We start from the raw sequence: 14,294 nt of genomic DNA, 5'->3' as shown, positions 1-14,294 counted from the left end.
TTAGGGCTAGCACAGCTCATGCATTTTAATGCGGCTCTGAGCAAAGCTCCAGACTGCGGCTCTGTCCTGGCCCCCCCCGTAGCTTTACTGGAACGTGTCGGTGCGGGTTTGGCCTCTCGGGCCCCGTGCAGCTGCGGCAGAGCGTGGCCGGCGCCTGCCCGGACCCCACTCAGCCCCGTGGGGGTCCCCAAGTGCCTCACGGCTCCTGGGTGGTGAGGGGGCTGTTTGGGATGGCCGAGTGGGCAATTATCTTCCGGTCGTGTGGGGCTGTATCTCCTGGGGAGAGCTTTGGCTGTACGTCCTCCCCAGCCACACTGCTGGTGTCGCCTGTCCTTGAGACTGACTCTGTTCTTCAGCGCTGTTCGTTGCGCGCGCCCGTTCCGCAGGATCCGCTGCCTCGGGAAGGTTTGTTGGGTGAGGACGGGGAGCGGGAGCTTTCGGCCAGACCTGGGGGAGAGCTCCTGTCCCGTTGGGGGCGATGCGAGTGCATTAGGAGCCGCAGGACCTTCTCTACGGGGAAGCTTTTGGGGATACAGTTAATCCTGACTTGTGAGTCGGAGCCCTCCGTTCTCTCACCCCCCCCAGGCACGTACTCTCCTGGAGACACTCTGCTGACTTGAGGGAAGCTGGAAACTCCGCTTGCGGACCAGCGGTGCTGCAGCTTCAGAGAAAGCAAAAGTTGCAAGCGTGCAGGGCTGGCTTGCCCTTCTGCTAGGCAGGGTAGCAAACGTCTCGAGGTGGGGAGGGAGCCCCGGTGCAGCATTCAGGGCAGTTTGGGCTGCGATATCCCCGGCCAGGTTGCCTTGAAGAGGTGAAGGAATAGCTCAGGGCTATTCATGCACGTCTAATGCCAACCACCACGAGGATCCTAAGCACCGCTGCAGCGTACACAGCAAATACCAACACGCAGGCTGGGAGCAGAGACCCGGCAGCTTGCAAGGACGTGACAGGCGCCGACAAACTGCCAGAGAGCCCTGCTCAGGGTCACCTTGAATTTGGCAGCTTGAGATAAGGCTGGGGCAGCAGCGGAGACTGCTCAGAACGGGGAACGGTGAAAAATGATCTTGGCAAGAGAGCAATGAAAGGAAAAATCCCAAGGCAAACTGGCAGGCCAAGGTTTGTGCCAAGCTGTTGATGCACTTCCTAGGCAAGACGGCTGCTAGCTGGCATCTTGGCCGCAGAATCACTTGGTTGTTTTATTTTCCTGCGCAGGGACTGCAGCCAGTGCTGGGAGGACTTCTGACGGGGCAGGAAAACAGGGCTAGTCATCCAAACCCAGCCGTAGCACTCTGCCCGAGGCTTTCACTCAAGTTTCCTCGGCCACCGCAGATGAGCGCGGCTCGGCAGCACGTCCGTAAGCACAAACAAGGGAAGGGCTTGGAGCGTGCCAGGGTTCCCCACGGACCGCAAAGCCGTGAGCTCCCGCAAGCCGCCCTGCCGAGTTGCAGCTGCCTGCTGCAGGCATGTCTCGTGGTGACAGCCCTTCCCGGTGTCCCCAGGGCCAGGCGGTCCAAGGGGAGGTGCGAAGCCGTCCATCACCCCCCCGAAGCAGTGCGGCTTGGCGAGGGGTGACCCCCGTGCCGGGGGGTTTTGTCTGTTCATGGTTCAAATAGGGAAGGGGGTTGGCTGTGGCAGATGAAATGAGGAGTGGACATGGCCAGAAAGGAGCAGGTTCGGGTCGGAGAGGAGGAAAACCTTCCCCCAGAGGCTGCTGCAACCGTCGGTGGGGAGGGACACCTCCAGCCTTGGTGGTTTTCCAGGTGTTGGTGGGCAAAGCCACCGAATGCGAACAGCGGGCTGGGAGACGCACGCGTGCAGCTATCAGCCACCGGCGCCGGGAAGCTAGAAGGTCAATCCAGGACTGAGAGATTCCTGCTTAATTCATTCCTCAGGTAAGAAAAATACGCCATTCTCCTTAAAAGTCCCAGCAAGCCTGCTGCGAATATGAAAGTGTCCCTTGAAACATGAAATTTGGGCCCACGTGGGGGGAGCTTGGTATTCATTCAGCCCCAAACCCAACGCTGCAAAATAATAAAGCAGAGCAAAAGGTTAATTGGGGAAGGAACCCAAACTGGGAAAGCCTCGGCTGGGATGGCTGGACTGATTCTGCCGTTCAGCAATAGCAGGACACGTGTACTGACTTTGCGGCTCTGAATTCCCCAGTCAGTGTTAGCTGATACCTTGAGGCAATGTTTGAATTTTGTGTCACTCGTGGCTCCCAGCAAGCTGCAGTCGCTGATCCAAAAACCAGCTTGTGATTAAGGCAGTGTTTGTCAACAAACTTATTTTCTTCTCTATCTGAATTCATGAATTACGCAGTATTTTTCACTTGTAAATTCCCAGCAGACCCCTCTGTAGTCAAACCGTGAGTAATGTTTTGGGAGCGCTAGCCCGAGCAGCGTGTCCCTGCCTTTCATGCCGCTCTCAAAGGCGAGCCTGCGTTTTTCCCTCGTGGCTTTGAGGCTCTCACGTTGGAGTAGCCATTGCAAAGGTTTTTAGGAGCACCGTGAATCATCGCGAACCCGACGTCAGCGCAGGTCAAACCTTAGCCTGAAACTCATCGCCGTCCTACTTTTATCGAGAAGAGATTTGGAAACTCACTTGGGCAATTCCAGCAAACGCTTTTCAAATATCGCCATTACGTTTGCTTTCAAATCAACAGGACTCGGTTTCTACCCGGAAGCTGGACTCGGGCTCTGGCGGCTGGCAGATACGTGCTGCGCTCACCCCCACAGCCTTGCTCTCCGCTTGGGATTTGCTTCGTGGTGTTTAGAGGCGATGGGGACACGGCAACAAACATCCTCGTGGCTCTGCCGGTGAGTGACGTTGGTGACAAGTCATTCTGGATTTTGGGGAGCAAGACGGAGCCTGGCTTGTCTCAGAGGGACACAGGAAAGGGAGGAGGCCGTGGGTAGTGACATGGGAAACGTTGGTTGGATGTAAGGAAAAACTTCTTCCCTGGGAGGGTGTGCAGCCATGGGACAGGGTCTGGAGAAATGGTGGCACCTCTGTCCTTGGAGGTTTTCAAAAGGACAGGGCTAGGTCCTGAGCGACCTGCTCTGGCTTTGCAGCCAGCCGGGCTCAGAGCCGGAGGTTGGACTGGAGACCTCCAGAGGTCCTCCCAACCTCACTTTTTCTGTGACGCAGTTTCTAGTAGCTACTCCACCTTGTGAAGCTCCGTGCAAGACCGCCATCAGCTAGAGGAGGGGAGATGAGTAATGAACTGAAGACGACCAGCTACAAAGTGCTGGCTGGAGGGGAAGAGCCCTGTCTGGGCAGGAGGAGAGGGAGTCTAATACCTCTGGTCCGTCCCCTCCTCCAGGGTATGAACAGTCACCATCCTGCCTGAAGCTCCTTCTGCGGCCATGTGCTGTCCTCCCTCTTCTCTCATCCACCCAAGGAAATATCTCATGCACCAAGCCATCATCTCCAGGAGAAGTGGCTGCGGGCAGGGCTGGTGGGATCACCATCCTGGATCACTAGGAGCCCAGCGGAGCAGGGGACAACAGCCTGGCTCTGCGTGAGCGTCCCTGGGGGTGCCCTGGGGTGGCTGGCGTTGGGCACCAGGTGGCTGTGCCCAGCAGAAGGCCCTGGCAGCTCTCCATGAGTGACTGCTGGGTTTCCCAGTCCTGCTGGTCCCGGCCAGCTGCCCCAGCCCTGCAGGGGATGGGGCAGGAGATGACCTGGCCGGTCATGTCACAGCAAACCGGGTGGCCTGACGGTTCCCTGCTCCCCAGCCTGGGGCTCTGCTGCGGGCAGGACGCGCGGCTCGGGGCAGCCAGGTCAGAGCAGCCTGGGGCCAGGCGCGGGGTCCTGGCTGGAGTGGGACACGGGCAGCTCTGAGGGGGAGCTTAGCTGTTGCGGTAAGGAGTCGTAAGAAAAAAACCTCATAAAATCTACATAGGCAAATGCATTAATTGCCCAAAGCGTCGACTCCTGACGTGTCCCTGCCACAACCTCTCCTACAGCCATGGGCTGAGCTGGACTGGGGATGCTGGACCCGGGGTGCTGGGCACACGGAGCACGGGTGGGTATGTGAAGCTACCTCCGTCCACAGCTCCTGCTGCACGTCACGGGCTTGGGCTGGGCTCCTCGGCTGTGGGAGGAAGGGCTGAGGGGGGCGAGGGGCAGCCGTGCCAGCTGGGCACTGGCCGCGGGCACCTCTGCCTGGCTGGACTCTGCTGTCTGCGTGCATCTCCACTGCACGCATTTACCAGGCAGCCATCGCCATGGTAACGCTGAAAATGGTGCTGTTTCAGGCCGGTTAGAGCACTCCGACACACGTAGAAAATGGCATTTCTGAGACGGGAGCAGGGCTTTGCTCGCAGGGCCTCCTGGCACACGGGGACGCAGCTGCTCGGAGAAGGTCCTCGCAGGACCCGTGCCCCCAAGGATGCACGTCCCGAGCTGGGGCGAAGGTGGTGGAGGGAGCCTGCGGGATGGGAAACGCTAGGGAAAAGGGAGCAGCTGCAAAGCAGGCTTCTCTGGCAGCGCTCCGGGCACGGACGGGGCAGGGACCAGCACAGCTCTTCCCCGGGCCGGGATGTGCAACGCCGGCCTCCCTGGCAGCTGGCTGACCGCGGGGTCCCAAGCAGCCCGGGGCCGGTGCGAGGGATGCGGCAGGCGTTCGGTGGAGCTGCATCCTCACCCCGGAGGTCAGAGCCGTCCAGGACCGTGCTGGTGTTTTGTAGCTATGGCTGGATTATTCATCCCTGTAAGAAGCAGGCTGTTCCTTGTTGTGAGGACAGCTCGCCGGTGTACAGTCAGGCTGGATTCCTCCCTTTATAACGGCTGAGCCCTACCTGCTGCTCAGTCCTCCAGGCACTCCTGTAAGATGCTTTTGCAGCTCCTCCTAGCCAGCCTTCATCTTCTTGCCCTGATCAAGCAGGTATCACCAGCAAACCTGATCACCTCCCTTCTCCCAGCTGCTGGAGGAATGCCGGGCTGCGCGGAGAGCCCTTGGCATGGAGGGCGGTGAGACCCTGGCGTGGGAGCTGGCGTGGTGGGGGCGTGTGGTTAAAGCTGTGATGGCGTACGGCTGAAACCCGGCTCGGGAGCCTGTGGGAGTTACCATGGGAACCACCGGAGGATGCTCGGGAGGGCAGTGCAGCTCTGCCGGCATGGCTCCGTAGCCTTGGCACCTTGCGGTGGGTTGACCCTGCCTGGGGGCCAGGTGCCCCCCAGAGCTGCTCTATCACTGCCCTCCTTCACTGGACAGGGGAGACAAGGTGTAACGAAACGCTTGTGGGTCGAGATAAGGACAGGGAGAGATCACTCACTGATTATCGTCACGAGCAAAACAGACTGAACTGAGAGAGGGAATTAATCTAATTTATTACCAAGCAAAACAGAGTAGAAGAATGAGAAAATAAAATCAACTCTTAAAACACCTCCCCCCACCCCTCCCATCTTCCCGGGCTCAACTTCACTCCCGGCTTCAACCTTCCCCCCCTCAGCGGCACAGGGGGACGGGGAGTGGGGGTTACGGTCAGTTCATCTCACGGTGTTTCTGCTGCTTCTTCATCCTCAGGGGGAGGACTCCTCTCATCGTTCCCCTGCTCCAGCATGGAGTCCCTCTCACGGGGTGCAGACCTTCAGGAGCAAACTGCTCCAGCGTGGGGTCCCCCACGGGGTCACAAGTCCTGCCAGCAAACCTGCCCTGGCGTGGGCTCCCCTCTTCACGGGTCCACTGGTCCGGCCAGGAGCTTGCTCCAGCGTGGGCTTCCCGTGGGGTCACAGCCTCCCTTGAGTGCCTCCACCTGCTCTGGCGTGGGGTCCTCCGTGGGCTGCAGGTGGAATCTCTACACCCCCTCATCCTTCCTCCATGGGCTGCAGGGGGAATCTCTACACCCCCTCATCCTTCCTCCATGGGCTGCAGGGGGACAGCCTGCTTCACCATGGCCTTCACCACGGGCTGCAGGGGGATCTCTGCTCCGGCGCCTGGAGCACCTCCTGCCCCTCCATCTGCACTGACCTGGGTGTCTGCAGAGTTTCTTACATCTTCTCACTCCTCTCTCCGGCTGCAAAAGCCCTCTCTAACTGTTGTTTCCCTTCTTAAATATGCTTATTTCAGAAGTGCAGGCAGAAGGGTCCCTTCGCTGGGAGCGGGGCCGCATGGGCCCCCGACCCGCAGGTACCTGGAGCAATACCAGCTTGTCTTCAGCTGACAGGGAGCCATCTCCTCTCAGCCAAGCCCCAAACCGCTTCACAGAGAAGCTGCCTTTAAAATGGGGAAAGCGCAAGTGGGAGAGCAACCCCAGGCAGGACCGGAGCGTGCCGGCACCCGCAGCCAGAGAGCAGCACCCGGGCTGCGCCGAGGCTCCTGTCCCCGGGGTCCCAAACCCCACCTGCGCCTTGCAGAGCCTGAGGGACGCCAGCTCCTGGTCCCAAAGCGCAGCCGGCCACCGTGCAGCAAATGCATTTAAAGCCGGGGCTGTAACGCCGTCCCTGGGGCGGCTGCGTGGCGTGGACCTGCTCGCTGCCCCGCGGTTAGCTGGGTGCCAAAGTGCTCGGCCGAATCGGGGCTGGCTGTGCCCTGCGTGCAGCTGGCCCGGGGGATTGTTTAAGCCGAGCCTTCCCGGCCGCCCCGAGCCGTCCGTTGAGCCGAGCGTGGGTGGTGAGAGCCCAGCCCTCGGTGCCTCCCTTCGCTCGCCCCGGCCCCCCGACGAGCTGTTTGCCCGGCCCCGCACCGGGACCAGCTGCGTCGGCAGCGGCTGCTCCGGGCACCAGCCGGCCCCTTTCCCCGGGCTGCTCCGCTTCCCTGGAAGCCTTTGGTGCCCACAAAGCCTGTTTGCAGGAGCATCTCTGCTAACGTGCTGGTACAGCTGTCGGAGTTAGCAGCTGGCCCCTTCCTGGCTCTCCCTGCAATATGTGAAAAGGAAAATGATCTGCCGGGCTCCCAACTGCCCTTTCCAGGGCCGGGTAAGTAGGGCTGTTTGAGGCTCAGCTGGTTCATCCCCCAGTTCATTCAGAAGCCCTGGAGATGCCTCCTAGCCCCTCGGCTCCTTGCTGCTCCCTCAGCTGGTTTCACGTCGTCGTCTGTGGCCACCTCTGTCTCCTCTGTGCTCCCCAGCGAGCACGGTGGGAATTCCCTGGTTCTCCCACCAAAGCAGGGAGCTCGGGCAGTCTCCCAGCGCTCCTCCTGCAGCCGCCGTGATGGACTTCTCCCTCTGGATGGCTGTGAGGAGGGAATGGGAAGATCACCTTGGCTTCCTTTCGCTTTCCCTCAAGCCCACCCTGCTCCTCTCTCACCCTGCTGCCCAGGAGCGCTCTATTTTCCCAGGATCTCTCCATTTTCCCAGGATCTCTCCAGCCCTTAGATTCTCCCTGTGCCCCTTTATTTCCTCATTTTCCTGGAAGTGCTGTTAGGTACCAGTGATGACTGGTGGGGACAGAAGCGCCCTGTGGGTCCCACGCGGGTGTTCCAGCCGGCGAGGCTGGGCTGGGCGCCCGTCTGCTGTTCTCTGGCTGCGGCGTCCGTCCCTGGAACGTGAGGCCGGGGATGGGGCCGCGTTCCTGCCTGTCTCTCACCTGCAGGATCCACCCGGCTGCGAGCACGAATCCCAAACTGTGCTCTCGGATCTGGTGACAAGACCTGTGCGTCTCGCTCTGTCCATCGTTAAATACCCTCCAGGAGTAACGAGCGGGTCCGTGCCTCGCAGACCCGGCAAGGAGCAGCTCTGCGTGAAGGCGGGGACAGGGGGAGAGGGTGCCCAGCACCCCGGCCTCGAGGGACGCGTGTGGCTGGGGTCAGAGGTACGAGCCATCCCATCCTGGCCAGCACCACCGGCGGGTCCCATGGAGCCACAGAAAGAGCCGGCCGAGACGGGCAGTGCCGGTGCCCGGGCAGAAACCCCACGTGCTGTGGACGTGCATCGCTAACGGCAGCCGTGGGGAAGGAGTGGAGGCGATGGAGCGCCGCTCGGCCCCGTCCTCGCTCTCCGGATGAACCGGTATGAAATCCCCGTGACAGGCAGAAGCGGTGGCTGGCAGCCTGGTGGCAAGAGCCTGCTGCGGCCAGACCCTCGCGCCCGTGGGGCATCGCACATCCCCGCCCAGCGCCGCTCCTCGGAGGAGGAGGAGGAGGATGGTTAGGGTGGCACGATGGTGCGGGAAAGCCCCAGCATCGAGGCATTGTGCGGCGGGTGAAGGCTGGCCGGGGGGGGGATGCAGCGCTTTCTGCAACAGCCTTCAAAGAGTTTTCCTTAAGTGTGGCTGCTCTTTAGGGCTTCCTCCTCCAAAAAAAAAAAAAAAAAAAAAAAGAAGGGAAAAAAAGGCAACGAGGAAGAGCAATCTCTCGGTGCGGGATGAAAGCGGCCTGTCTTGACTATTTACCCAGCAATTATAAGTAAATCGGTGGTGCCTAACGGGGCCGGTTGCCATAGTGACGATGGGATGGAAGGACCAGCATTTGGTCCTGGCCGCAGCCAATCAGGCTGGGAAGCCCAAGCTGCAATATAAAGTAAAGATTCCCATCTTCCAGCCACGCACTTGCCAAGAAAGGGAAATAGGTTCAAGAGTCTGGGGAAAAAAAGTGCTCCGGACGGCGGCAAGCAGGGCGGCTGCTCCCGTCATGGCGGACTGCGAACGCCCGGGCAGGTGAGAAATCCCAACTCTCCCCATCTCCCCGCTTATTGTTCTCCCGCACCGCGGTCCCCTCCGCTGCCCCACCCCACCCACGCCGCCGCCCCGACCCCCTCGCCCCGGCACCCACAATGAAACCCCCCTTCGGGCGAGAGACAAAGAGAGGCGGGTGGAGAAAGGCTCCACCATTCTCCCCAAATTGCCATCGTAGGCCTTTCAAATCAAATTTCGCAAAGCAGCTTCATCAAAGGCCCCCGGCTGAGAGGCGCGAGCCCCATATTCCTGTCCCCCCTTCCCCCCCCCCCCCCCCGGCAGGTCTGGGGTGGCGCGGCGATCCCACACAAAGTCGGCGTCACTCCAGAAGTGTCTCTGAAAAAAAAAAAAAAAAAAGAGAGAGAGAAGAAAAAAAATGGGGGGAGATGGAGATTAAAAAAAAAACGCAAGCGAGAAAGAGCGGCGCCTAAATTGCTCGTCGTCTCCCCATCTCATTACTTGCGACTTCTGAAGACGGGTATTTCCAAAGGCTGCTATGAAAGACTTGTGAATGGAGCCCCCCCGTACGGGATCAAAGCCCGAGGGCTGGGACGCCAGGGTGTGCCGGAGGAGGGGGCGAGCGGCGGCGGAGCCGCAGGATGGTGGGGGGGAGCCTTCCTCCCCTGCTGCCGCTGCCCTCCATGTTTCCCGGTGTTGCTGCTGCCGCTGCCTGACCCATCTTGCAATGGAGACCAGGGACGGCGGCCGGAGCCCAACGGCTGAAGCCGAGACAGGCAAACTCCATCGGCTCACGGTTCGGCAACTCTCCCAAAATTGGTGATTAATAAAGGAGGTTATTCCGGCCGGGACCTCTCCGGACACCTCGAATTGCAGATGAAAGGGCGGTTTCCCCATCGCTCAAGCCCACTCCTTGGGTCTCTTCCCTCCCCGCGCTGCGGCATCGCGAGCCCGGCGGGCCACCAGCAGAAGGGCCGAGGACAAAGGCAGGAGGACAGAAGTTGTGCCACTTTCCCTTCCCGCCGCCTCCCTTCAAATACGGGCTGCTTTCTTCTGCTCGGCGACAAATTCGGCTCCGGGCAGCGTTCCCACCACCAGCACCACCGGCAGACGGGCGCCCCATCAGCGGCACGGAAAGCAAACTCACAGATGGTAAAATAAGAGAGTCGTGTAGGGTTCAAAGAGACCTTCTATGTCAATTGTTATATTATTAGGTAAACTCTAAGAAGAAAATCTTTTAATCCACTGTGGCTAATCCAGTCCACTTTTGTTGGCCAGGACATATTCAGCATCAACAAAAGGCTCTGGCCGACGGACACCGGCATACATAATGTATTTATAACTGCGGGAGCCGGCTCGGCGGCAGAAAGAGCCACTGCTCGGGCCAGCGGTGGGGGCCGGGGCGGAGGATTTGCCCGACTTTTATCAGTTTTATTTTCATTTCAAAGAGCCCAGCTGATATTTGCACTACGCCGCTTACCAGGGGCAGCACAAAGAGGGCAGGGATGTTCCCAGCACCGGCCAGCCCCGAAACCCCGCCGGGACCCTCGCCCCTCGCCTCCCCCGGCGTGGTGGCAGCAGAGAGGGCTGCAAGGGCGGGTTTGCCCCATGCCTGGTTTTGGGGTGCCGGTTCCCATGGGGAGTTGGCAGCTGGGCACAGCTGGGGTGGCTCCCCCCGAAACGGCCGTCCTGGGCTGGCGGGGTCCCCTGGGATTTACCCTGGGAAGGTGGCGTTGCCCTGGGATGGGGGGAGTCACCTTCCCACAAGGACGTGGGATACAACTGACGTGAGGAAAGAGCTGCAAGGGGCCAGCACTGCGAGGCGGAGAGCGGCGGGCGGGTGGACCTTCTCCTCCAAACCCGGGGAACGCAGAGACCAGAGATGAGAAACCTGAAAAGCAAATAAAAACCAACGGCAGCAAAGGGCAGGTGGGACATGAGCGCGGACCGTGCGGCCACAGCCCGGCCGATGCGGGGTCTTCTGGCAGGAGGAGGTGGGCGCTGGTGGGACCGAGCTGAGATGGGTCGAGGCAGCAGCCAAGAGCTGCTGGTTGCGGGTGCTGGAGGTGATCAGGGGGACACCAGCAACCCATCTCCTTCAGGCCATGGGTATGGCCCATCCTGAGCAATGGGCTCCCCTGGGCAGGTGCTGGAGCCCCCCAGGGCAGGGCTGGGTGGGGGCAGGAGGGGACAGAGGGGACGGCCGGCCAGGCTGGGTCTGTGGGCTGAGCCGGAGATTGAAAATGGCTGTGAAACGCCTGGCTAGATGGGCGCTGGTGGCCATGGCATGAGGATGGGACTGAGCCAGCAGAGACTTCTGCAGAGAGGAACCAGGGTGTCTGGTGGAGATGAGCTGTCTCGGGAGCTCGTGGTCCTCCCAGGATGCCATTGAGTCAAAAATGTCCTTATTCCCACCGTGGGTAGCTCAGTGCCGTCCCAGGCCACTGCCTCAGATGCGGCCATGAGGATCTTCAGCAGGACCACGGAAAGGAGACACAGCAGTGGAGGGACCAAAGGGGCTTGTTTCAAGTAGCCCAGAGGTCTTGCCCAGGGTTTAGTCCTCATGACAAGGGACAGCAGAGGAGAGGAGCTCTCTGCTGAGAGGAGGGGGGTCACCACACCCCCAGATGGTCCTCAAGGTGGGCAGAGGGCATTCAGGCATTGGGGTAGTGCTAACGGGGTGCTGACAGGAGTAAGTGATCCAGGGAGGAAATGGCCTCCAAGGGATTTGGTTGTTACTGCAAGTCCCAGGTCAAGCTTTTCCACTTTCGCCACACTCGCAGGTACTTGGAGTCCTCCAGAACTACAGTCTTCCTCAAATGTGGTTAAATTGGCCAATACTCAAAAGTTTCTGCAGGGAATGGATTCACACACAGAGCGATAAAGCACGAAGTTATGAGTTATGAGCCCTGGACGGCTCATCATGAGACCTGAGCCGAAGGATGGGGGACAGGGATGTGGATACCACCCATGAAAGCAGATGCTCTTCCAAAGGCTGGAGTGTAATGGAGGCTTGCTGCGCCTTGCTGCCCAACCCAGCCCTTTGCTCTAACCATTGCCAAGGCATCCCCAAAACTCCTGGCTGCTCTACGTGGTCCATCCAGAGATCCATCCATTGCAGGAGGTGCCGGGCCAGACCAATACACAAGGAGCACAAACCACCTGGGAGATGCAGGATGAGAATTCAGGCTAAATCATCCATTTTCATCAGGCAGAAGTTTAACAGCGGGGGCTGTGGAGGTTCCAGGTTCTGGGCAGCTGGTGAAGGCAAGACTGAGCTAAACAGGCCCAGTTAAAGACGTTCAGCACTGGAGATCTGAAAATACCGCTCCATTGGGAAAAGGGGGCCATGGACCTCCTCTGCAGGCACTTCCGCTCCATGTCCCACTGCAGGAGAAGGCTCAGGTGGGCTGGGATGGCTTGCAGCATGGGCTGAGGTGTCGTGGGATGACTGCCCACAAAATGGTCATCTCCAGACACAGCCTATGGGCATTCACCCCACCTCATAGCCCTGGGAGGGTCAGAGAAGTGTGGGAAGACTAATCAAAGTACGTGTAAACCTCATCTGTGACACATGGTCTCCACAACACATCCTTGGCACGCTGTGGAAGCTGCTGTCACAGGAAGATGCTAAGTTCAAGGTCTGGCAAGATTTGGTATTGTACATCCACCGCCACATGATTTGTCATGCTTTGACCAATTCTAACTATAAAGGATGAGGATGAAACGCAGTATGGGGCCTGATTTGCTCGTGTTTGCCAGCCATGGGTTCTCCTGAGGCTGGTCACCACGCCAGCCAACGCTCATCTGTTGAAGGACTTCTGGCAGAGATGCATTAATAAGAGAAGACCCAGCAGGATAGTCAGAGTGGGGAATATATCCTTTGGGAGAAGACCAGGAGAGCCTGGTGCCCCGAGGTCAGAAAAGCCGAGGCTGTGGGGATGGGGCTGCTGTCTGCTCCTACCATGGGGAGAAGAGCTGCACAGGCTGAAGGACACGGTTGGCACGAGCACGAGTGGTGTGAAATGGCTACAGATGGGCAGGCTGGACAGCAGAAGGTGGCTCCAGCCCTGCAGAGCAGGGGATGGCAGCAGTGTCTGTGTCCTGATGGGAACAGGGGCCGAAGCAGCACTGCTCTGTGGAAGATGGTCCATGGCTCGGCACCTGCAGGAGAGGGGACACAGCAAAGCTTGAGACACCTGCCCAGCCTGATGCTTATGTCTCTGCTGAGTGGTTCTTGCTCTCTCCTCCCCAGGGAAGGAGAGGACCATGGGAGGCTCATGATCGCCTGCCCATGTCTCCCCAGCTCCCAGCCATCCTGTCCCAGAGGGGACTTGGCTCTGCTGCCATCCACCTGCCCACCCTGGCACAGGAAGGGGACGGGATTTTAGGAGCAAGGTGTCCCAGGGTTTCACACCCAGGGAAGAGAGCTACAAAGTAGTAGGCACGAGCAGAAGGAGGCCACTGACAGTCCCAGAAGTGCTGGCAGAAGGGAACGGGGAATCTCATGGCTGACATCCAGCCCCAGGGAAGCTTTGCCCTGGCTGTGGAGCACATCTTGGACCCCTCCAAAGATGGACACCTCCCACTTCTCTGAGTTCCCTCCCACAGTAATCGACTTTGTGATCAATTTCTCCAGTTCTGTGTCAGGACAACTCCAATACTCTCCACATCTCAATGGTAGAAAGTCTTGAGATGAGTCAACACCAAGATGATCTCCTGGGCTGGGCTTATGCTGGGGCAGCTAAAGCAGCAGACTTTGGAGACTCTTCCATAAGAGCATGAATAAATGGCACTTGTTGAGCACCCCCAGCTCATCAGCCATGGCTCAGCACAGCCTTGGTTCACTAATGAGGAGCAGCAGAGCCTACACCAGCCTGGTCACCCACGCAGTCTCCTCCCACCACCACAGCCCCACCAAACCCAGCACACTCGGGTGTCCCTGGCTGGTCTGCAGATCTCCAGCCACGGCAGAGATCACATCTCTGTGCGGTTTTGCTCTTCTCTGCAGAAGGAAGCAGGTAAACCCCAGGGTCACTGCTGGGCTGGGTCTAGCATCTTGGCTCAGCTGGTCAGGACCTCAGCTTGGCATCCATCAGGGCAGAGCCTCTCCTGGTGCCGTTCCTAGGACCTCACTTGCACCATGGAAGAGGAACCCTGCAGAGAAACCTCCTTTCCCAGAGGTGGTGCAGCCCACAGGCAGGTCACTGGGGGTGGAGGGGCTCCAGGACTTGTCCTTGCCAAGCCCTGGCTGCCCTGGTTGGGTGCTGGTGACACAGCAATGCAGGGGTCCTGTCCACCAGCTTGGCTGGCAGAGCTTGCCATCGCTGGGGAGATGGGTGCAGGATGGTTGCTCTGAGGAAGGGCCACCTCACAGGGGAGATGGCAAAGGAGGGCAACCCCACCTGGGGCTGGAGGTCTTGGAGGTGCCGCTTGGAAGCGGGAGGTTGGGAAAGGGGTGGTGGGGGCTGGGGTCCCAGCCGGGGTAGGAGAGACCCCAGGAGGGTCTGTGGTTGCGTTACCAGAGAGCTGCAAGAGCAGGGGGCTCCCAGAAGTGCCCTGCCAGGACAAGGGGTCCCCAAGCCAGGCTGGCTTGTCCCTCCGGCCTGGAGCAGACCTGGTCCCTTGGTGCAGCATGCCGTGCTGCAGAAGAGCCAGCGAGGGCTCACGGTGGCAGGCTGTGACTCCCCGCGAGCACGGCCATCTTACCTGCCGGTTGG

General features: G+C 59.7%; 1 long non-coding RNA gene across 1 annotated transcript; it reads left to right on the top strand.

The window, feature by feature from the left end:
* Window positions 1-212: 212 nt before the first annotated feature.
* Window positions 213-4,030, top strand: LOC129213311 (uncharacterized). Its single transcript, XR_008579417.1, has 3 exons — window positions 213-1,892; window positions 2,663-2,816; window positions 3,148-4,030. It is a non-coding gene; the product is annotated as an uncharacterized LOC129213311 (long non-coding RNA).
* Window positions 4,031-14,294: the final 10,264 nt, after the last annotated feature.

Source organism: Grus americana, chromosome 15 (genome assembly GCF_028858705.1).
Source record: "Grus americana isolate bGruAme1 chromosome 15, bGruAme1.mat, whole genome shotgun sequence".
Taxonomy (NCBI): domain Eukaryota; kingdom Metazoa; phylum Chordata; class Aves; order Gruiformes; family Gruidae; genus Grus; species Grus americana.
The sequence above is the reverse complement of the archived record's forward strand: the minus strand, read 5'-3'. Positions and strand labels throughout refer to the sequence as shown.